This window comes from Hyperolius riggenbachi, chromosome 2, assembly GCF_040937935.1.
Source record: "Hyperolius riggenbachi isolate aHypRig1 chromosome 2, aHypRig1.pri, whole genome shotgun sequence".
NCBI lineage: Eukaryota > Metazoa > Chordata > Amphibia > Anura > Hyperoliidae > Hyperolius > Hyperolius riggenbachi.
The window spans coordinates 269,346,036-269,371,141 of record NC_090647.1 but is presented as its reverse complement, the minus strand read 5'-3'; the positions used below and the strand labels follow the sequence as shown (position 1 = coordinate 269,371,141).

At 41.7% G+C, this 25,106-nt stretch overlaps 1 protein-coding gene across 4 annotated transcripts in view; it reads left to right on the top strand.

The window, feature by feature from the left end:
- The first annotated feature begins 525 nt into the window (after positions 1 to 525).
- Positions 526 to 25,106, top strand: part of RAI2 (retinoic acid induced 2) — a 50,337-nt gene continuing 25,756 nt past the window's right edge. The window contains exon 1 of one of the 4 annotated variants that reach the window (XM_068265357.1): positions 526 to 659. The gene's annotated coding sequence lies outside the window, so the exon portion shown is untranslated. Of the gene's footprint in view, positions 660 to 850; positions 930 to 16,238; positions 16,440 to 25,106 lie in introns of those variants that run through there. The other 3 variants (XM_068265359.1, XM_068265360.1, XM_068265358.1) reach the window with 3 other exon arrangements.

Here is a 25,106-nt window from a genome sequence, read left to right as displayed (position 1 = left end):
GTTGAAAATGTCTGCAGTTAATGCATAGTAATAATAATAACCAAATAAAAGGTAATCAATGTGACAGTCAAAGCCAATAAATGACAGAAGGCCTATAGCCACCATTATAAAGCTGCAGGGCTCTCAGCTAGGGAAAGGATGAACAAGAGCAGTGATTACGGCTGACATGTATGGACGGCCAGAAAGGATACATTGTTGCAGATAAATGCTTTCTAGCTGGGTGTGATCTAAGCATGAGGAAGCACGGGCCGAACAGAAGAAAGGATGCACTGATTGTATAAAATGCACGTTTTGTGACTGGGATAATAAAAACTGTTATTGCAAGGGGGAAATACGCTATACAGGGTCACGAGAAAAGCAGCGGCGATTACACAGCGCTGTACTCATCTCAGAGGACAGCGAGGGGCCAAGAGATGAGCAGAATGAACTGTGCGAGAAGGTTGTAGGAGCCGGAGGAGGGAGACAGACGCCTCAGAGCATCACACAGCCTGGCGGGCGGTGCCAGAGCCAGTCAGACAGGAGAGGGCGGTGCGCAGGGCACACACACACATACAGTCTCACTCATACGTGTAGCCCCCACTAGCGCCGCGCTGTACAGCCTGGATTACCTGCACAGCCACATCCTTCCCTGGGAAGCCGGGAGACAAGCCACACAGCAGGTAACGCACTGCTTGCCACACACAGCACAAGCGCAGCATCCAGGCTCTCATTCTTCCAGAACATTGGGCTCCTGTAACCATTAGGTGCTATCAGTACACTGGCGCTATGATGACACTATAGAGGGGGTGGAGGTTAGGAGAGGATACAGCACACTGCTCCAGCTCTGTATTATCTCTTCTATTGCCAGGGCTGCCACTACAGGGGGAGGGGGGCTTGGATCAGGACCACATACAGTGGATGCTATCCAGATAAAGAGGAACAGATTCCTGGTGAGCATGCCAGTCATTTGTACTGGACCCCTGGCACATGATGGGTGGCATTGGAACACTTGCTGGGGAATGCACCTTAAAGTGTTGATTGCTGTGTATATATATGTGTGTGTGTGTGTGTGTGTGTGTGTGTGTGTGTGTGTGTGTGTGTGTGTGTGTGTGTGTGTGTGTGTGTGTGTGTGTGTGTGTGTGTGTGTGTGTGTGTGTGTGTGTGTGTGTGTGTGTGTGTGTGTGTGTGTGTGCGTGTGTGTGCGTGTGTGTATACACATTATACATTTTATTCATCATGTTACTTTTATCACTGTCATTACCACTTCTGTATTTTGCATTCTGTATGCTGTACCATTTTTTGTATTTTGTCACTAATTATGTATCTTGTATATTAGTGTACACCATTGTCTGTATTATGTACCCCATGTTTGTTTCTTACTTTGTACAGCACCATGGAATATGTTGGCGCTTTATAAATCAATAATAAGAATAATAATATGTGTATATATATATATATATATATATATATATATATATACATATACATACACATACACGGTGTGTGTATGTATATATAGATGTATATGTCTCAGCATGGTCACAAATGTATTGCTATTAAAGCCCTGTCCTATTAGTATAATAACATGTTAGGGCAGTTGCTGTTTAGACTGTAGCAATGTTGCCAAACAGCTGCTGCCTGTGTGTTACATGCACAAATCCCAAGAGTGCTTCTATCTCTTTTTTACTTGACAGCTAGATATATTCAATGGCTCCATAATAAGTCAATTGGGGGAGGGGGGAGGGGAATTATAGATTTCACACACTTTCAGTGAATGTTGTGTTCTATATGAATTAATTTGTAAGTGGCTGCTACTTTTTCTTGTGCAGGACAATAAGGCAATAATTAACCAAAGTCTGCTACTGTTACAATGTTGCATTGTATTACAATACTGTGACACACTGCCAAATATCTGAAGCAGCTCCAAGTGTCAACTGATCGCTTTTTAAAAAGTAACTGTAGGAGGATCCTGAATTTGCATTTTAAATCAGAAAGCCTTTAAAAAAAATAATCAGTATGGTGTTTGTCTCTATATTTATATATGCATGAAATATATATGCAATATATATACAAATCACTGTTAAGATTTTTTTTCTTTTTGACATCATATTGAAACACTAGATGAGTTCAATCAATGGAGGCTGTTATCTAGCAGGATTAGTATTGGAAGAGCAGTTGGGTTCTGGGGTATGGTAAAGGGAACCTGTCTGCCTGGCATTGGGGGATCATGCAGCTTTGTACAAGCTGTATGGGAGGCACCAGCAATTATATCAGCCTGGGTAGCTTACGCTGTGCTTGGGGAGGTGCTCTGCATAATTTGATGTTATTTTAAGAATGACTATTTTCAAAGCCTTATGACAATACCACATAGCATAGTTTTTGTTATTCTAAACCACCATGTATTGTTGAGTAACCATCTTAAACGATCTACGCTCCAGCTATATTTACTCTTTACTTTTTATACTGGGGAATTACAGGTGTAAATCAGAGTATTTTACATGCTATCCTCATATGAACCAATGTGCATGAGCTATAGAACACTAGTTGTCCTTTTTTAACACATGAAAGAAAATTAGACAACCGTGCCAGCAATGCCACCCATTCCTGCTGTGATTTTGACAGGCAATTAGTGTTTTAATTGGCTGTAAATTACAGTGTGTGGAGTCACAATGCAATTTCTCATACAGGTCTGCATCTGAACGGTAAGATTTCTGTGGACCTAAGGGTTTGTGGAAAGTGACTTAATATCGTGACCATGTTTACTGCTTTTATCCAACCCATCTGGTGTCTAATGAGATTTGACCATCCATTGAAACTGCTCACATTGGACATACAGGGTCCATAGAGCAATGTTAGTTGGCATTGGACATATAGGGACATGCAGGCGTGATTGGGCTGCCCTCAAGGTAATCACTCTGTTGGCAGTCCTGCAGTAAGGAGTGCTTAGCTGTGTTATGCCATGGAGTGGGCAAGGCAAGGGCCACAAGCAGAGTCAGCAGACACTGCTAGTGCTTTCAGTCTCTGTGGCCCTTGAAACTCTAGACTCACTGAAGTATGCAATGAATTGTTATAGAGAGAGATGCATGCTCAGGTTAAGGGTAGATTTACATAATAGTTCATAATTTCAGCTTGCATGCAGATTTAAAGCATATTGAATTAAAGAGAGTCTGAAGCCATAAAAATACCTTTTCTTAAAGGACAACTGAGGTGACATGTGACATGAATAGGTAGACATGTGAATGTACAGTCCTGGCCAAATGTTTTGAGACTGTCCAAAATATTGGAAATTAGAAAAGTTGGTGATTAAGTTTTTATAATAGCAATTTGCATATACTCCAGAATGTTATAAAGAGTGTTCAGATGAATTGCATAGTCCTTCTTTGCCATGAAAATTAACTGAATCCCCAAAAAACCTTTCCACTGCATTTCATTGCTGTCATTAAAGGACCTGCTGAGATTATTTCAGTACTAGTCTTGTTAACAAAGAGGAGCCAAGTGTATATTGGACCGCTGGCTGTGTGATACTCCAGTTTTTTATTGCCTGATGAAGCGGGGTCTTGCCTGTGAAACGCGTTGCCATTTATATCTAGGAGTATGCAAATAAATTTGATTTTGCTTTAACCGACAGCATTGTGTCTGTGTTGGGTGAGCCGAGCCACTCACCGCCTCCCAATCACTTAACAATTTTAGAGAATTTTATCCTTTTGGCGCCTCTGTACATCTCTATGATATCACAAGTCCACCCCAGGTGGAGGGGTGTTGCACTTTTTTTTTTTTTTTTTTCTGTACACCGAGAGCGACTTCTTAGTCCTGAGTGGGAACAGGCCTAAACTCCCCAACTGCCTCAACAGTGGTTGCCTGAGCGGTAACCCTGGTTTGTAAGCATAAATACTTACATCTCATATTTTCCTCCTTTTCCAATACATACTACACTATATTGTGCTCTTGGTTTTCTGTTTTATGTCTTGTTAACTCAGGTGAGAATATTGACAAAGTCAAGGCTGGAGATCATTATGTCAGGCTGATTGGGTTAGAATGGCAGACTTGACATATTAAAAGGAGGGTGATGCTTGAAATCATTGATCTTCCTTTGTTAACCATGGTGACCAGCAAAGAAACGCGTGCAGCCATAAAAATGCATAAAAAAATGCATAAAAATGACTTCACAGGCAAGGATATTGTGGCTACTAAGATTGCGCCTAATTCAACAATTTATAGAATCATCAAGAACTTCAAGGAAAGAGGTTCAATTCTTGTTAAGAAGGCTTCAGGGCATCCAAGAAAGTCCAGCAAGTGCCAGGATCGTCTCCTAAAGAGGATTCAGCTGCGGGATCGGAGTGCAACCAGTGCAGAGGTTGCTCAGGAATGGCAGCAGGCAGGTGTGAGCACATCTGCATGCACAGTGAGTTGAAGACTTTTGGAAGATGGCCTGGTGTCAAGAAGGGCAGCAAAGAAGCCACTTCTCTCCCCCAAAAAATCAGGGACAGATTGATCTTCTGCAGAAAGTATGGTGAATGGAATGCTGAGGACTCTGATGAAGCCCCTTTCCAATTGTTTGGGGCATCTGGAAAAAGGCTTGTCAGGAGAAGAAAAGGTGAGCGCTACCATCAGACCTGTGTCATGCCAACAGTAAAGCATCCTGAGACCATTCATATGTGGGGTTGCTTCTCATCCAAGGGAGTGGGCTCACTTACAATTTTGCCAAAAGACACAGCCATGAATAAAGAATGGTACCAAAACACCCTCCAATAGCAACTTCTTCCAACAATTTTACAACAGTTTTGTGAAGAACAATGCATTTTCCAGCACGATGGAGCACCGTGTCGTAATGCAGAAGTGATAACTAAGTGGCTCGGGGACAAAAACGTTGAAATTTTGGGTCCATGGCCTGACAACTAACCAGATCTTAATCCCATTGAGAACTTGTGGTCATTCCTCAAGAGGCGGGTGGACAAACAAAAACCAACTAATTCTGAGAAACTCAAAGAAGTGATTATGAAAGAATGGGTTGCTATCAGTCAGGAATTGGCCCAAAAGTTGATTGAGAGCATGCCCAGTCGAATTGCAGAGGTCCTGAAAAAGAAGGGCCGACACTACAAATACTGACTCTTTGCATAAATCTCATGTAATTGTCAATAAAAGCCTTTGAAACGTATGAAGTGCTTATAATTATATTTCAGTACATCACATAAACAACTGAGACAAAGATCTAAAAGCAGTTTAGCAGCAAGCTTTGTGAAAACTAATATTTTTGACAGTCTCAAAACTTTTGGCCAGAACTGTACAGTGCCAAGTGCCACACAAATGACTATGCGGTGTTCCTTTTTTTTCTTTCTATGCCTGAAAAAGTAAAAAATCAGGTATGGAAGTAACAGTTTCTGTCCAGATCAGGACTGTAGGCTGGTGCACACCAAGCTGGTGCTTGCGCTTTGAAAAGTGCTTGGCGAATGTATTTCAAAGTGATTGTGCATACCAGAGTGATTTGTTTTTTTCCCACATGCAAACTTGGGTCCTGCAGCATTTTTGCAGATTTCTGAGATGATTCAGCCTCAATGTTAAGTATAGGAAAGTGAAAAATCGCTCTGATAAACTCTAGATCAGAGAGATTTTCCAAGCGTTTTTGTTACAGAAGCTGTTCAGTTACAGCTCCACTGTAACAAAAAATAAAATGTGCTACACCAAAACGCTCCAAAAAATGCTAGGCATGTGTAGAAAATCTCTCTGCACATGCCTAGAATCGCTCTGAAAAAACGCTTCAAAAAACGCTAAGCGTTTGCGGATAGGCTAGCTGTTTTTGGTGTGCACTGGGCCCAAGTCAGACTGGGTCAGGCTATAGCGTGACCCTCACAGATAAGGAATTACAGCCATAAAAAACTTTCCCGTCAGTAAATGACTCCTGAAAACAGAAAAGAGATGAAAAGGTTAATAGTTCATAGATTTGAGCTCTAGCATACTTCAATGAAAGTGTCACTGAGCAGAGAAAATGAATCAGTAAAAACTTATAAACTAGATTTAAATATAAAAAAAACTGTAGGATCTAAAAAGGTCATTTTTAGGAGATGGAGGATAGGTATAATTGTTTATCTCGACAGTTTATTTTCACCTCGGATGTCCATTATGCAATAAGATCATAGCTGATACGCCACATCCCCGCAGCAGAACAAGATATTTATACCCCCAAAAAACTTTCCAGGTCATGGATTTTGCTGCCCGGGGGAGGCAGAGCTTTGCGCTGTAGCTCTGCCTCTGCTCGCGTTAATCTCCGCCTCTCCCCGATCCTAAGTAAAGAATGAGAGGGGCAGGGAGAGGCGGAGATCAGCAGAGATTGATGCGAGCAGAGGCAGAGCTACTGCACAAAGCTCTGCCTCTACCCGGAAGGAGCCCCAAATTTTGCCCTGGGGTTTTCGGGGGTATAAATACATCGTTCTCCTTCTGAAATGCGGTGTTTCAGCTATGATCTTATTACTTAAGATAAATGGCCGGTAAAAAGAGGTATTTTTGGGGGGCTTCAGTCTCTCTTTAAAGAGTAACTGTCAGGCTGCAGAAGCTAATTTAAACCTCTATTCTCCTGTGTTAAACAGTTTAGAAGGAAGCTCAAAAGCCATTAGTGAAGATAAACATTTCAGTTACCTTTGATGTGTGCTTATCTTAAAGTCTGTTATAGACCCATAAAGACGCAAGCCGCAGCTAAACTGCAAAGCATTCTGGGGCCCTCCCCTCGGCTGCTAATGAGACGGTACAGGAGCTTCTAATCAGTCCAGCGCGAAGCACTGATAAATCTCGGGCAGACTACACTGCAGGAGTCAGCTATTGTTCCTAGCCACATGGCTCATTAATATTCACTGCACACCGTGTTGTTCAAGAACGAGCTTATCTGTGATCAGAAGCAGGCAGGACATGACGACACATTTGGCTTCACAAACATGGAGCCTGCCATGAGCTGTCAGGAGCATCTATCTCTGCATATACTATATACAAAATCTGTGAAATCCAAACGTGGACAGTGAAATGCATATGTAATGTAAGTACAGCCAATCTTTAGCTACTGATATATGTGTTTATTTTCTCTGAGACCTTATACCTAACAGCTCCTCTTTAAGCAATTTATTTTTTTTACCGATCTGCTTGATCAGTTCCAGTCTAGTTCCACGGAAACAGCTTTTACTAAAACACCAATGATATTCTTACAGCTAAATCTAAAGGCCATTATTCCATACTCATTCTTCTTGATCTGCCCTCAGTGTTTGAGTCTGTTGGCCACACTTTGCTCCTACATATACTTTGATCTTTAGGTATAAAGGGCCTTGCTCTCTCCTGGATATCTCCCTATATCTTAGAAAGTTTTTGTACAGTCTCTGATCTTTTCTCCACATCCTTTTTCTGTTGGGGTATCTCAGGGCCCTGCCCTTGGTCCTCTCCTCTTTACCATCTACATACACAGTCTTTGAAACCTAAATAAACGTATTTGGTTCTTAATACTACTTATATGCAGATGGTGCACAACTGTACCTCTCAGCCACAGACCTTAACTCCCTCCTTACACGCGTTCCTGATTGCTTGTCTGCTTACTCTGCTATATCCTCTTTTATGACCTCTCGGTACCTAAAATTTAAAGATAATCTGTAACAAAAAACAGTCCCCTGCGGGGTACTCACCTCAGATCGGACATGTCATAAATTATCGATTCGACTTACCAATCTGATGGGAAATTGCGTGGTGTGTACCAGGCATTACTAAATATAACCTAGAAATACTTTGCCGCTGGGTATAATGTTTTTACCCCACCTCTTGTTTACTCCCCTATTCCTTTGGAATACAAGCTCACAAGGTCAGGGCTCTATCACTCTTTTGTGCCTTGAATTTTTCTATACATTTTTTTCATCATGTTACATTTGTCGCTGTAATTACTATGTCTACCAATTTGTTTTATGTTGTGAGCATGGAGTAAACTAGGATCCTTATCTAACAACCTCTAACCTCATTTAGATGGTCTGTTTGAATTAAGGCATCTTAAGGCCCATACACACGTCCGTTTTTTGCGAACGACGGGTCGTTTGAACGGCCCGTCGTTCAGTCGTTCGCCCGCTAAATTGGGCGTGTGTACAGACTGTCGTTCGCGTGATAAGAGTGAGTTTGAGCGATCCGCTGGGCACACACCCGATTTAGCGGCCGAACGACTGAACGACGGGACGTTCAAACGACCGCAAAAAACGGACGTGTGTATGGGCCTTTAATGACATGCATTTATGCTTGAAAAAAAATCTGTTTTCCCTTTTGATGTTGCATGTATATAAGCTGTCTGTACCAGCCTGCAAACTAACAGGATAAAAGCCAGACAAAGGCTGCAAGGCCGAAAGCTTGCTTATTTTTATTCATTTTTAGTTAGCCAATAAATGGTATCATCCTGATTTAAAACTTCTTGCTTTTATGTATCAGTGTCTATATTTTGTGTATGCCATTGTCTGTACTATTATGTACCCTGTGCTGGTTCTTACTCTGTATAGCACCATGGAATATGTTGGCACTTAATCAATAATACAGCTTGGGCCAACATAATGCATTTCATTTGCATTTGTGTTTTGTAGCATTTTCTATGCATCTCTGTAGAATTTGTCCATAAAGGGAAAACTATTAGAGGTCAGTCAGAGTTTTACAAGTTGTGAAGCTGATGTGTGGAATGGCTGTTTAGCAGAAGCTTAAGTTTCCTATTGCTGATAAAATTACATTTTTGATGAGCTTTTTAATGAGAAAATCAAGAGAATGTACTTTACTGAGCACTAACTAAGAGGTCCAGTCAAACAGTATGATAAAATTCTCAGAAATAATACCCATGTGACCTTCAGCAACCAATGGTAGCTTGGGATTCTGCATGGCCTGTCTTTATAAAGGCTAAAGCGTTTTGAAGTTTTGTAATGGTGAACTGTGTTTCCTCCTGGAGGAGACTGCTTTCACACTATGGCCCATATGCCATTCTCCTGAGTTTTCTCTTGGGTGAATTTTTCAAACTTGTCAATAAAATATAAAGAATAATTAAAATACTTGTAATAGTACATTTTCACCTACTTTTTGGATCTTTTTGAATTGCAAAGTGCTGAAAAAGTCTATGGAAGATGAAAAAATATCATCTAGGAAAAAACTCAGGAAAAACTTTAATTGCATGTCCCATATGTAATTAACTTTTTCTCCTACGTTTTCTCCTAGGAGGCCATTTTTCATTATCTCTTTAAAATACATTTTCAGCACTTTTGCAAATGAAAAAAGTACTATTATTATTTCCTATTTTCTTGCTTGCTGTTGGTATAAAGGGCATTTTACTGTGAGCATATCATTTAGGAGAAAAAGTTAATTGTAATTGCATATGGGCCTATGTGTGTTACTTTGCGCTGTGTTGCTTCAGGCTTTGTTGCCTGTACATACTGTATGTGAATGTACTCCCCATACAATTGTGTGCTCACATCTCTGCATTGTAACAGAGCATGTTTCTGGATAATGTGTGCAATATCAAGCACAGTGGCATGACTAAGGGCTTCCCCCTATAGGCCCTAGGTGGGGGACCTAAGGCCTATAGGGGCCCACTCCCTTTCCCCCCGCTTGTGCAGAGTAAGCACAGGGAGCACTGTTATATTTACCTTGTCCACTCTGGATCGGCTCCAGTCATTTGGGTGCTGAAATGCCAAAGAAGTTCCAGACATTTGCTTAGGACTATAAATCAAAAAAATGTCAATCCACCCAACACCATTTCAATCTTTTGAAAAATTGCTCAGAAATTTCTGTCATTCTCGATTGAGTTTTATTGAAAAAAAGCAGGGCTGTGGAGTCGGGGCAATTTTGGGTGCCTGGAGTTGGAGTCAGAGTCGGGAAAAAATGCACCGACTCCGACTCTTAATGAATTTAAACTGTAATTAAAATAGAAAATATGAAAAAAAAATTATATTTCTCAGATAATAGTCATCATAAAGCCTGATGTGTAGCCGTGTCACTAATAGAGATGGTCAATGAGATGGAAATAATTCTGCGTTGATTCTGATTTATGCAAATGTATGCTTTTGAAATCAAATAATTTGATATGTTGTTAAAATTTGGTTTGGTGACTACGAATTAAATGGTACCTGAGAAGGATGAAAAGATAAGTTTTATACATACCTGGGGCTTATTCCAGCCCCCTTCAGGCTAATCAGTCCTTCACTGTTCACCTCCACCACCTGGATCTTCTGCTAGGAGTCATGGTAATTCAGCCAGTCAGCGCAGTCCGGCCAAGTGCCGCCTCCACAGCCAGGAGCGTTCTACACCTGCGCAATAGTGCTGCGTAGGTGTAGTACGCTCCCGGCGGCGTAGTGTGCGCCTGCACACTATGCCAGACTGGCTCAAGTACCTGGACTCATAGCAAAAGATCCAGGTGGCGGAGGAGGACAGCAAGGGACTGATTAGCCTGAAGGGGGCTGGAGGAAGCCCCAGGTATGTATAAAACTTTAATTTCATCTGTCTCAGGTTTGCTTTGTTACACAGTAGTACTATACTCTTTCATATGCACTCCCCACAGAGCTGCAGGGAATCCACTGAGAATGTTGTGCACATTGAACACAGAGATGTTGTCTATCACTCATAAACCTGGTTCAGATTGTGCAAGAAGAATGTGTAATAGAGGAAGAATCTCCTTATTCCCCTGCAGAGTACCTGCACATCACTCTTACATGTACCCACAGTTACATTGCCTAGGGCCTGATAGATGTTCTTTGTTCCGGTCTGTACCTTTTACAACTTTACAAGTACTCTTACCAAGGACTAGTTTTAGTCTATGACTAAAGGGAATAAATATGTCAGTCTCCATATCCTTCTCACTTCAGTTGTCTTTTAAAATTCCTAAGCGTTGGCAGTGAAGAGACGAATTTCATGTTACATACTTTCAATCAACAAGATTTTAATATGCAAATTAGAGGAGTCGGAGTCGAGGAGTGGGAGTCGGTGGAATCCTAAACTGAGGAGTCGGAGTCGGTGGATTTTTGTACCGACTCCACAGCCCTGATAAAAAAGGGTAATTCTATCAGATTCCTTGTGTGAATACATAAAAAAAGTCTATTTTTTTTTTCTTTTTTTTTATCGGATTGTAAAATTGGATATTTTATTGTGTCGAGGTGCCACCGTAAGGCTCTGTTCACTCTAAACCGGAGAATCAATTTTTCAAAAACAAATGGTGAAGGATCTATGTCTCAGCCAGCACAATAACAACCCATACCGCCCATCTTTTTGAGATGAGAAGGAGGGACACTTAATCCACACACCTGTCACACCCCTGATCATGCCCCCGTCACCCCTAATCATGCATACCATAAAGATTTCGTAAGAAAAATATGTTGTTTTATAATTCAAACCACACTGGTCCTTTCTATCCTGATTTATTTTCCTTCATATTAACATTTGAAAACTAGTAATATATCAAATTAAGAGATGGGAATAAAGTTTAGAGTCAGTCAAACACATTTTTAGTAGAAAAATATAAATATTTATATAGAAAGAGGGACAAAGTCCTGAGAGAGGGACACACGAGGAGGAAAGAGGAACAGAGGGACAGGGCTCCCAAAGAGGGACTGTCCCTCCAAAAGAGGGACAGTTGGGAGCTATGGGAACCTGTAGCTTCCACTCCTCACATAAGCTGGCTTTGTATACAGTAACAAACACAAAATCCAGGCTCCTCACCTTGAGCTAGGACATTTAGACACTTGTAGATTTATTGGGGAGGTGCTGGAAGGGGTGTGGTAAGCAAAACAGCAAAACATCAAAATGAACTTCCGCACACTCATGCAAATCCTCATGCGAATCCATTTACAAAATCATGCAGCAATCAATGCTGTCCCTACAGCTAAGTTAAAAGCTGGGATCTTCGTTACAAGAATAAAGTCTCTTGCATAGTCACATACTAGAGGTAGCCCAGTGTGGTATGTGTCCTAACTCTGGCCCTGTAACATGCATAGCACAAACATGCACGCATTCAGCGCATGAAAACCTATCTAGGGAATAGGAGCATACCGTATATCCTTAACGTCCTCCCTGGGACAGATAGTGCATCTATCTAGTGCTCTCCCTCTTCCCCTACTAGTGATCCTAACACATAGCTTGCTGCTGTGTTCGCATGGTACATATGTAGGTACTAGCAGCTCCCTTGTAGGATTAGTTAGATGCACTATCTGTCCCAGGGAGGACGTTAATGATATATGCTCCTATTCCTTAGATAGGTTTTGATGCACTGAATGCGTGCATGTTTGTGCTATGCATGTTACAGGGCCAGAGTTAGGACACATACGACACTGGACTACCTCTACGCTATGTATGTGACTATGCAAGAGACTTTATTCTTGTAACGAAGATCCCAGCTTTTAACTTAGCTGTAGGGACAGCATTGATTGCTGCATGATTTTGTAAATGGATTCGCATGAGGATTTGCATGAGTGTGCGGAAGTTCATTTTGATGTTTTGTATACACTAAAACGTTGGCTCATCTCTTAGAAAATGTATTTCAAACTAATAGTACAGACTCCATGGTGTGCATCTTTAGAGATATGTTGACATTTTCTCCAAAGTGTAGGTGGAAGCAGAGCCTCAACATGGAGGATTGTAAATAAAACCAGAAGAGCTGCTTTGTTATAATACCGATCTGTAATTTGGGGGGGGAAATCAGTCTGGCTAATAAATCCAGGAAACTATCATACTCCTGTCTCATGCTGCTCCCAACCAGATGGCCACCTAACAGCACTAGCAATATTTTATTCTTTCACACAGGTCTCACACCTTAGGGAGATTTTACGATGTATAAAATCATTCAGGCCTGTCTGAGGTAAAGAGGCAAACTGTTTCACTCCTGCACATGTGAAGGCTCTGCAGCTCCAGCTTTGCTTGCTTACCAACTCTCAGTCACCCAGATGCTTCACCAACCATTTTGCTGCTTACTAATATCCCTCTAAATAAGCAGCATTGCCTAGCTGGAACTAATGTAGCCTTCACTGCTGGAGACCCTTCACATTACACAGCTTGCTGTACAAGTTGTAGGAGGCAGGCTTTAACCACTTTACCCCCGCGCGTACGTATTTCTCCGCCCCTTTTTCCATCCTTTAACAACCAGGGACGGAGAAATACGTACTTTCCGCGTTCCCGACGCTGTCCGCGCTCCCGCTCGTAAACACGCCGCCCGCCGCTAGTAAACACGCCGCCGCCTGCTCGCCCAGAGGTCAATGAACGGGAAAATCCATTCCCGTTCGTTGATCTAAGCCCCGCAATGATCCGCTGCTCTCCTATGGGCAGCGCGATCATTGTGAGAAAAAACTCACGTGTCCAGCCTCCTTATACTTCCTCCAAGCTTCCGGAAGGAAGCTTGGAGGTCGCATTAAAACAAAAAGTTACTGTGGCCATCTTGTGGCCAAATAGTAAACTACACCCTACACATTTTTCACATACAAATAAATGACTTTTACACAAAAAATTAACTCATTACCTCCCACACTCCCCATTTTTTTTTTTTGTAATTAAATTTTTTTTTTAAAAATTTACAATTAAAAAAAATACATAAATAGTTACCTTAGGGACTGAACTTTTTAAATATTTATGTCAAGAGGGTATAACACTGTTACTTTATAAACTATGGGCTTGTAATTAGGGATGGACGCAAAAATGAAAAAAATGCACCTTTATTTCCAAATAAAATATTGGCGCCAAACATTGTAATAGGGACATAATTTAAATGGTTTTATAACCGGGACAAAAGGGCAAATATATTTCATGGGTTTTAATTACAGTAGCATGCATTATTTAAAAACTATAATGGCCGAAAACTGAAAAATAATTATTTTTTTCCCCACATTTTTCCTATTTTCCCATTAAAACACATTTAGAAAAAAATAATTCTTGGCATAATGTCCCACCTAAAGAAAGCCTAATTGGTGGCGGAAAAAACAAGATATAGTTCATTTCATTGCGATAAGTAATAATAAAGTTATAGACGAATGAATGGAAGGAGCGCTGAAAGGTGAAAATTGCTCTGGTGCTCAGGGGGTAAAACCCCTCAGTGGTGAAGTGGTTAATAATCTCTTAAAATGTGGATCTAGGAGTTCTCCTCATAGCTATTTTCAGCACATGAAACCTCTCATTACGTTTCCATTGCAGAATCATTGTGTGTATAGCTAGTAAACTTACAGTTAACTGAATTGTAACAAGTTTGTTCTGGATGAAGAGCTGTGAGAGGGCCAGGGCAGTTGTGGGAGCAATGTCACCAGGCTTAAAGAGGAACTCCAATGAAAATAATGTAGTAAAAAAAGTGCTTCATTTTTTACCATAATTACCGTATGTATAAATGATTTAGTCAGTGTTTGCTCATTGTAAAATCTTTCCTCTCCCCGATTTACATTCTGACATTTATTACATGGTGACATTTTTACTGTGGGCAGGTTATGTAGCTGCTCCTAGCTGTTTTGGCTGTTAGAGACAGCTGTAAACAGCTAATTCCTGTCTGTGAACATTGTTACATTGTGGCAGTTTGCCCAGAGTACCTCGGTACTCAGAGCTTCTTGTGGGAGGGGTTTCAGCACAAAATCAGTCATACAGCGCCCCCTGATGGTCTGTTTGTGAAAATCATTATATTTCTCATGTAAAAGGGGGTATAAGCTACTGATTGGGATAAAGTTCAATTCTAGGTTGGAGTTTCTCTTTAATGCCACACGGGTTTCTGCAAGGCGATTTATACTTTTTGTGCCCATAGGCAAAGTATAAAATAGTTCTGCTTTCATGTACAGAAGCGCCCCTCCCATTCCATGTGCAGCCCCCTCTTCCACGTGTATCATCCATGTACTGTAGCCGCTCTCTTTCATTAACATCAGCATAACATGAATCATTAGCTCCCTTGGGCATCAGTTTCCCTTTTTCATGTGTTGCTCCCCATTTTCAGCCTCCTTTTTCATATGTAGCAACCCCTCTCTCATTTTCTGGTACCCCCCTTGGGTTGCAGCCGGCCAAGGCCCAGGCCTTAGTGGCTTTTCCAGCCCTGGGTTTCTGGCTGTGTTATGACCAGCCTCTGTTCTGTTGCTTGTTGCTGCGCTCTTGTTCACTTCATCTCTCTGCTCTGCCTATTCTGGAAGCCACCAAATTAATGCGTAGCTAAAGATTACTGGAACGCTTCAGTGTGTATGGTATTAATCAGCTCAGTATGGGAAGAAGACTTTCACTACTAAAGTGAAAGTCATCTTAAAGTGACAGCAGCAAAGATGAAGCCTGCATGCAGTAATGTGTTGCCTATTATAATCCTGAAAGCCTCACAAGCAGGTCTTTGAAGCAGTATGATACTGATACTCCTGATGCATTAGATGCAACACTTACTGTTATTCTGTCTCTGTGCGATGCTGGAAGGAAAGGGCTTGATGTACTGCTTGGTCAGGCACTATCAGTTCTTTCTTTCATGAAGCATGTTTTGGCATTGCAGATCATCTTCCCTGGAGGTGTTGTAGCCTCATGCCGTAGGGGTGCTGATAGCAGTGACTGTCACCAGGGAATAGATCAGTAAGTAATACTGTGAGTTTGCTAAGGGGCAAGTATATACAAATAATGAAAGAATTGCTGTGAACGCAGGGTGGAAGTTTGGGAATATGATGCAGGTAATTCATATTTTATCTTTTTTAGGTCTACCATGGCTTGTTTATGAATTGGCTTGAGACATGTACATAACAAATGTTAAAAAAGAGGCCTATCAACCATGCTTGGAGCTATAGCAGCCATGCCCCCAGCTACAAGAGTTGTTGATGAGCAGATAGAGATTGTGAATGAGGGATCCTTTTCTACACTCTTTAGGGCCAGTTTCCACTACATACAAATTCGCACATTTTTGTATTGAAAATGAACCAATGAATGTCAATGGAGTCATTTCTATTGAATGCGAATTTTTGCATGCGGTACAATGCAGAAAAAATATGTATGGCATGCTGCAGATTTCTGCACCACGCTTCTGTTTCTCATGTAACGAAAATTGGCATTTTTAGTTACTGGTCTCTTGGCTGAAGGCTTCTAGCTTGATTGCAGACAGAGGAAGAGAATTTCACCTCTTTGAGCTCTTCTATTCCACTGACTCCATCAGCCTACTTATAAGAAGTGGTGAGGACCTGCAGCAGGGTGATGCGGATAATGCTGCTGCTGCATAATCTGCATAACCTGTAACAAGTAGCAGCAGAGTCTGTAAGTAAAGGCAGATTTGGCAGCAGGATGTCAGTTAAACAGAAGAGCTCATACAACACAGACCACCCTCTAGTCTCTGCTTATTACCAGCTACTATAGATGGGGTAGAGCTGGTATAGCTACAGAGGATGGAGAGAATCAATTTCTCCTGCTTCCCTGGATCTGAACATAATCAGTACTTGGTAAATAAAGCTTTCTGCACTATAGTAGCTGAGCCAGGAGCGGTGCAAAACTGTAATACACCAAGCTTGCAGGTGAGCTAAAGCTCGCATATGGGCAAACCCTAAGCTGAGGTTCCTTGTAGTAATGATGCGGATTTAATAATTCAACCTCATAGCTTCTAAATGTCAAAGATGATTATGGTATATGAAATATTGCAGGCATGGAAAATAATTATATAACACATTCTCACTGTAAGAGTTCAGTTTCTGTATTTTCTGCTGAACGATCCATCAGGCATCTGTTTGCAAATCATTGAAAACAAGTGAACCTTGCTGTTTTCTCCAGATTTACTGGTCCATGTACTCTTCTTGTAAATGGTAAATTTACCCTTGCAAACAGTAAGCTAAACAAGCTGCTGCATGAGGAGTTCGTGATGTGTTACCTTTATTATTCATGTGCTGGAGCTGCAAAGTGACTGAAACAAAAACAGCCACTTGATGCACACTTGGGGCTCCACTGCATGTATAATTTAACAGAGATGCAGCTATGATTTGTCAGGGCATTTCCACATGACCTACTCCCTAGAGTTCCTGAATTAGCCATTAGAGACTCCAGCATCTGCATGTTTACATTTAGTGTCTCCCTTGACAGAAATTAATGTTTAATGCACCAATAATCTTATTATGCCAGATAGAGAGTCTGTATGTACATCTATTGGAGAGATTGTTTTGTCTTTAGCATGATATAAAGTAACAACTATAAGCTATAAACATCACAAATGGAGATAAAAATGGCTGATTTTATTTCACTACAGAGATAGCTCTTTGGCAGTGTTTTAAAGCATGTGCCCAGCACCCACCCTGCCTATATTTGTAAAACATTCCAAAAAATAGCAAATAGATTAGATGGTCTGAATGGTCCTGAGCCCATTCTAACTTTTCTGTAGATTAAAAAATTAATATCCTCTATGCCAGGAATGTCCAACTCCAGCAGGTCCAAGGCTCTCACATATTTTTGCCACAGCTCAAATTAATTGATTTGCCTGAATCAGGAACGGTGAGCTTGGAGGGAGGCATGTTTTTTTTTCTAGTCAGAATCTTCACACACTGCACATTTGCCTGGCATTGCACTATGCAAGTAAATATTCCTTACTTCTTTCAACAAGCCGATCTAACCCACCTTAGGGTTCTAAGCTAAAAGATCACATGTAGCAATCCTTCAGCTTAGTAAATTGGGCTCAGTGCAGTGGACAATATTTATTCCACATCAAGCTTTTCCTCTCTAGGTCCCTGATGACATCCCAAGTTTATAACTCAGTAAAGCTGAGAGTGATTCCTTCCCCAAAACAGATGCGAGTTGCTGCATGTATTTATGAGACATGCAGTGCTCTGTTTCAGCACTTAGTTGCCAAATCTGTTTCTTTTCAAAGTTTTTTTCAATGCACCTTAAGTGGTCCAATCCGGAACACAGCGTTCACCACAATGTTTTACAGGCCAGGCTTTAAAAAGTCTCACTTTGTAGTTTCCTCTATGTGCTTGCTTAGGCCCCTTTTACACTACACGTGTTCATGAACTTGATTTCGTGCACACATTATGACGCATGGCGGGAAGTTGCATTTTGGGAAATCGCTGCATTGTGCGATAAAATGTTCCCTGAGGCATTATATTGCAACGCACACTAACACATTGCTTGATGTAAAAGGTAAAATTAAAGTCTATGAATTTTCCTTTCACCTTGGAAATTGCACATGATTGACTTTGCGTCGAAGCGGGCAAAATCATGCCTAGTGTGAAAGGGCTGTAAGTGATGTTTATAACTTCATGTAATGCATCACACAGGTCCACTTAGAACTCAAACTAAATTACAATAAAAATATTAATGCAGAATCTAAGATCTGAAATGTTATTATCATGAATAAAAGTGAGGATGGGCTGGAACAATGGAGCATTGTACAGTTGTGGTTGGTTGCCATAAAATCGTAACGGACTACATCCCAGCTAATATGTCATTCGTATCAAAGGTATACACTCTGTACACACTGCATTTGTAAGGTAAAAGAGGAGAATGGGGACCCCACCAATGCTTTTGGGGACATATGTTGGACACCTAATGATTATTTGTGACTGGTGGGTGAAATGAGGCCAGCTCGGGGGTCCAGGGTGGTGATTTTGCTGTGGGGATGGGGCTGTGCTGGGGGGGTGGGGGGGGGGGGCTTCAAGTTGCTTTTTGCCCCGGGGCCCCATTGAAGCTCCAACCAGTCCTGTCCACAGGGACAAGCAGCGAGCAACAGTGCAGCTGGCCAGGAGGTGGGTACTCTTGATCCATGGTCTTACTTTGCTTGACTACAGTCAGTCTTCTTCCTTGAATGTGTGGTGCATGCTGTCCGTGCTAGAGACTTGCTCCGACCCGATGATGCGACCGTTCAGAGTATCCATATGCGACTGCATCATCAGGTTGAGACAAGCCTCTACTACGGGCAGTGTGCACCGTACAGGGAAGGAAGAAGGTGGAAGCTCTGCACTAGTGCAACCGAGCAGCCGAGGTTCGTGGATTAGGTATGGCCACCTTCCAGCCAGCTGCACTGTCACTCACAGTCTCTGTCTTAGGAGGGAGGAGGCAGACAATCGGGGCACTGTGGCACAGGGTTAGGACACTAAGGGCCTGCAGTTTTTCTGCATACGTTCTAACAGTTTTGCATTGCTGTCAATTGTTTTTCTGCATGTGACAAACACATTCAAGTGTGAACTGGCCCATTGATTGCAGTTTTCCTGTGCAGAAAATGCACAGAGAAACTGACAAGTGGAGACAGGCCCTTACCCTGAAACTTACTGTTGCAGGCCGTATGATACTTGGTACTTTCCGATTGCCTTAGAGATCAAATCCAGGTTTAAATGGTCACTTAGGCCTGGTGCACACCAAAAACCGCTCGCAGATCCGCAAAATGCTAGCAGATTTTGAAACGCTTTGTCTTCTTTTTCTGTAGCGTTTCAGCTAGCGTTTTGCGGTTTTGTGTAGCGGTTTTGGTGTAGATTTCATATATTGTTACAGTAAAGCTGTTACTGAACAGCTTCTGTAACAAAAACGCCAGCAAAACCGCTCTGAACAGGCGTTTTTCAGAGCGGTTTGCATTTTTCCTATACTTAACATTGAGGCACAAATGCATCCGCAATCCAAAAAATGCCTCACCCTTGGAGTATGCGTTTCTGCAAAATGCCTCCCGCTCTGGTGTGAACCACCCCATTGAGATACATTGACCAAACAACAAACAAACAAGCACAGAACATTTATATCGCGCTTTTCTCCTGGCGGACTCAAAGCGCCAGAGCTGCAGCCACTAGGACGCGCTCTATAGGCAGTAGCAGTGTTAGGGAGACTTGCCCAAGGTCTCCTACTGAATAGGTGCTCTCTTACTGAACAGGCAGAGCCGAGATTCGAACCCAGGTCTCCTGTGTCAGAGGCAGAGCCCTTAACCATTACACTATCCAGCCACCGCAAGCGGCTGCAGAAACGCTGAAAAAGCCGCTCGGTGTGCACCAGCCCTTAGTCCTGTGCATGCATTCAATGGCAGAGCTTGTTTTTATTTTTGTAAATGTGCAGGTAAATCAGGAGCCACCATACTAGCAACCTCCTGCTTCACAGGCTTTCGGAGCCTTTGGTTGTGCTCAGAACGGAGCAGTCCTGCTCACTAGCCTACAGTTAGACTCTCCAGATGTATTGTTTCAGGTGATATGATCAAATTTTTTTTAAACTGGATATTTAGCTGCAGAAGTCGTGTTTGACACAGCATTTATGCAGCAGAGCTGAGCGAACTTTAGGTTCACCTAGGCAAGCCTGAACTAGCCAGTTAGTGACCATGGGTCGCGACAGAGGGGGGGTAACTCACTTCTGTCACCACCTCTCACTACTGCATTGCATGCTGCTCTCCAGGAACACTAGGAGGCTGGTTCAGGTTCAATCGTCTGTATCGGAAAGCCCCATTACTAAGCTGTCAGGTGGCATATTTAGGACTGTCTGGAGTTGGACTTTAGACCCAGGTTTAAGCTGAAGGAAAAAGTTGCAGATACTAGTGGGGATGGTGATCCCTCATCAACCGATATTTGTTGGTTGTCACTATAATGAAGCTGCCACAGTGAATCTGATTTACTAAGCCTTCTCTGTGGATCTCCAAGCATTTCCAGTAGGGATACCATAAGTGATCCAGCACACTTGGACTGCAATTATTAAAAACTGTCAATTATTATATGGTTAGGATTTTCCACTCTAACCTGGATCATATCTGATCATAGCCTAAGCATTTCTATAAAGGAAACTTGAGGTGGAGAAAAACAATTATATCTACCCTCCTATTCCTAAAAAAAATATTTTTTAGAATCTCTCATCCTCGCTCTGTAAACAATTTAGCCTAAAAACTGCCCTGTGTATTAGGTATGTAAAGTGCTGCATGTTTGCTTCTTGGAATTCATAAAGTGAATTGGTGTAACTATGGACCTGTTTGTATTATGACTTTGTGTTCAGTAATTCTTGGATGGGTCTCCATCTGGAATTCTCATAGCTGACAAGAAAGGCTTAAACACTTATATTCATAGGACTTATGCTCAGCTTTCCCAAAGAAAGAGGGAATTACAGGGCTCCAGATGTTCAGGTTTTACAGTTGTATTGAGTTATTCTGGTAATGAGTCCATGTAACAGGATAAACACCTGGTATTGTTTGAATACAATGTCAAACACATCCTATCCATTATCATTATCTGCAGTATATTGTCACTGGGCTCTGAAGAGTATGCAGTGTAAAGCCTTGTACACTCATACGAGGCATGTTGACCAGAGAAGATCGGGACTCAAATCCTCAGGTGACATTGCAGGGCTGACACTGTACAGATGTGTAGCTAGCCTGTAAGCTAGTGACGTGTTCTGTTGCTATGGAGGGGGGGAGTGGTTCGGTAATTACGTCACACGGTGGGTTGATTGAGTGGGGAGATCAATGCCCTCTGCCGAAGCTCAGCCAAGTAGATCCAACAGAGTGATTGTTGTACACACACTTGACCCTAAGCAGAGGTGCTCATTATTGGTTGCCTCTTCTGAGTTTCATATAGCTTGTGTATGAGGCTTTAAGGAGCAGTAAGTGCACTGTACAGCTTGTGTTAGGAAGGAAAGCTTGGCACCAGATGCGGCAGGTAGGGATGGAACCGCTGGTGGCAAAAGGACATGTGCAGCTCAAAGTCAGTAAAAGAGATGCAGAGAGGCACTGTGCCTTTAACACACCTGGTACCTCTGATGACGCGTTAGCATGCGAAACGCCTGTCAGGCCATACCTAACCCCCACTGCTCGCTGCTGTATGTGATGCCTGTGTGAATCAAATAAAGGTGTGTTAAAGGCACAGTGCCTCTCCGCATCTCTTCTTCTACTGCACTGTACAGCTTGGCAGACACATTGCACCCATGTTTGCTACACATAAATAAATACATAATGCAGATCATAAATATAGCACAATCATTGCATCTGGAAGATTATGTACATAATTGTCTTTTCTCTGTGTGGACTGCGTAGCCTCTACATAGGCCCTGGGTAATCTGTATCTTTATTTTTTTATTTTTGTTATGAAATTGAGAGATCTGAATTGAGCGGAATATATATATATTATTCCTATAAAAAATGCTAGTTGCTTGAATGTCATGCAAATTATTTGGCCTCAGTAGTACCTCACCTGCACACAATTAGTGGAATCAGAGTATGATCTGTATACTGCTTCTGGATCAGCATACAGTCAAGTACTTTTTTAACCCTGTAGCAGCTAATGTATTTAAAAGCTTGCAAGTGCTCCAGGCCAATGTATTTTAACGCGTTTTTTTATTTGTTTGTTTGTTACATTTTCTATGCTTCTAATTAGTACTGATGTAATATATATTTAGGGCCACTTGTCACTAGGGGCAGTGTGAGAAAATAACAGGACTTCTGCTTTCAGCTTTTATACTTTCTGCTATTAGGGCTGGCGCACACCAGAGCGGTTCTGGAGCATTTTTTTAAACGCTTGCACGGGGAAAATCGCTTGGCTAATGAAAGTGAATGGGATGGTGCGCACCAGAACGGGTCGTTTTTTCCGCAATCTCCAGTCCTGCAGCATTTTTGAGATTTCTGAGGCATTTCTGCCTCAATGTTAAAGTATAGGAAAGTGGAAACCGCTAGATCAGAGCGGTTTTCCAGGCATTTTTGTTACAGAAGCTGTTCAGTAACAGCTTTTACTGTAACAATATTTGTAATCTGCTACACAAAAAAGTTCCAAAAACTGCTAGGTATGTTTACAAAAAGTCTCTAAACATGCCTAAAATCGCTCTGAAATCTGCTTCTAAAACCTCTAGCGTTTTGCAGATCTGCTAGAGGTTTTTGGTGTGCACTGGGCCTTAAAGAGACTCCGTAACAAAAATTTTAGCAGTATTTCTCATATTCTACAAGTTCCTAAGGCTGTTCCATTGGGCTCTGGCTTACTGCAGCACTTTCTACTTGCACAGTCTTTGTAATAAATCAACTTATCTTTCCCCTGTCGGACTTGTCAGCTGTGTCTGGAAGGCTGCCAACTCTTCAGTAATGTGAACAAGTTAACCCCTTCCACACCCCTCCAGTGCCCCTGTGGTGATTATTCCTTACAGACTATGGCCTCAATTCACTAAGCTTATCTCCTGTCTTTAATAACTCTTCTTGAGTTGTTACCATGGTGATAAGGCATGTAGTATTCAGGAAACATTTTAACTCAGGCAAGCCTAAAGTTAACTCTTCTGTCTTTAAATTAACTCTCCAATCCTTAAAATAACTCCAGAGTTAAAGACAGGCTGTTAATTAACTGCGTGTGAAAATAACTACAGAGGAGGTAAATTAACTACAGAGGAGGTAAATTAACTACAGGAGAGGTAACTTAAGGAATGAAGAGGTAAGATAACTCTCTCACGTGTGGAGGTAAGTTTTCTCTTGCTTTATTATCTCTAGCATGATCTTAGTGAATTGAGGCCAATGTCCCTGCTCTCACTGTCAGCTTGTCTGCTATCTGTGAGGCTGATAAACACAGACTGATAAACTGAACAAAGAATAGCTGGCTGATGAGGAAGCTGCCTGTCAGGCTGACACGAGTGCAGACCCGAGACTACAGGCTCTAAAGACACAGCTTGTCATGCTTCATTGACACAGAGCTCTTTCAAAACTTGCACATAACCTCTGGAGACTGAATTTAATGTGTAACCCACTGAATTCTCTGTGTACTCACTGTGTATTAACTGAGTTCACTGCTCTGCTGATGTACTTCCTGTTTTGGTGGCCATCTTTTCTGCTTACAAAACAGTTTATAAAACAGTTTTTTTACCCTCTTTATTGCAGCGGAGAGCAGCGAAAATATTACAGAGGGGGCTAGGAGATGACCCCAAACAGGCAGGGATGTTTGTTTATACTTCATTTTGTGAATACAGATTCTCTTTGGCCACACACCATACAATTTTTTAAACATCTGTTCAATTTAAGAATTGCAATAAATTTTTCTGACGGATTGTAAAATTTCAAAAATATGACCACACGTGTGTTAAATTTTTCCCCAATTATGATAAAAATGATTGGAAACTGACAAAATTGCCAGGGTGTGTATAGTAATAAATTGACAATCTAACACACACCATACAATCTTTAGTAAGATTGAAGAAAAATATCCAGCATTCCGGATTGAAGAAAACGTGAAATCCGATCAGATTTTTCGGTTGAATGAAAAAAAAACCGGTCGATTTTTTCGGAAGATCCGATCGTTTTTATCGAATTGCCGTAAAATCGGATCATTTTATTGTATTGTGTGTGGCCGCCTTTATAGAGAGATCATAGCATTCCAAGAGTTTACAGCACAAGTTCAGCCGACTGAGGTCAAAAGCAGTGCACTTATCTCATACGAGATAACTCTATTGAAGCTGCTAATGAGTTAAATGCAATCAACAATGACATCCCCTATATCTCACTTACTACAGGTTACCTTTACACTATATTCTGAAAAGACATCAATGACAGTTCTAAGAAAACTTTCCCCTACTTTTTTTTTTTAAACAATAAAATCCGCTGTACTTTTTATTTCCTTTGCATTTTGCAATTTCAGACACATACATGTAGCGCCGCCGCCGTTTGCATAACTGTTTACATAACCAATATTTTACTACAGACTAACCTGGCCCCCATTCTCTCACGATCCCTCCCCTCCTAGCGTCTGGCACAAACCTCCCCTTAGTACTTAACCACTTGAGGACCGCAGTGTTAAATCCCCCTAAAGACCAGGACATTTTTTGTTAAATTGGCCACTGCAGCTGTAAGGCCAAGCTGCAGGGCCGCACAACTCAGCACACAAGTGATCCCTCCCCCCTTTTCTCCCCACCAACAGAGCTCTCTGTTGGTGGGGTCTGATCGCTCCCCCAGGCTCCCCAAGTTATTTTTTTTTTTAAATAAATATTTATTTTATTAATTTTATATTAAATTACAGTATTTTATTTTTTTATTTTTACCTGCTCCCTCCCTCCCCCCGCCAGCCAATCAGCGTGATCGGCTGTCATAGGCTTCAGCCTATGACAGCGGATCACTTTACAGAGCAACAGAGGGGACAGCCGTGTCACACATTCCTAATGTAGTAGTAGTTGCAAAATAGAAAAAGTAGTGTGGCACTTCCCCTTTAAAGCGTGATGTTGCTGATGTGAGAAAGGTGTCGATGTGGCACAAACTGGCAACGCTCACTGCAACCCGTATGGTA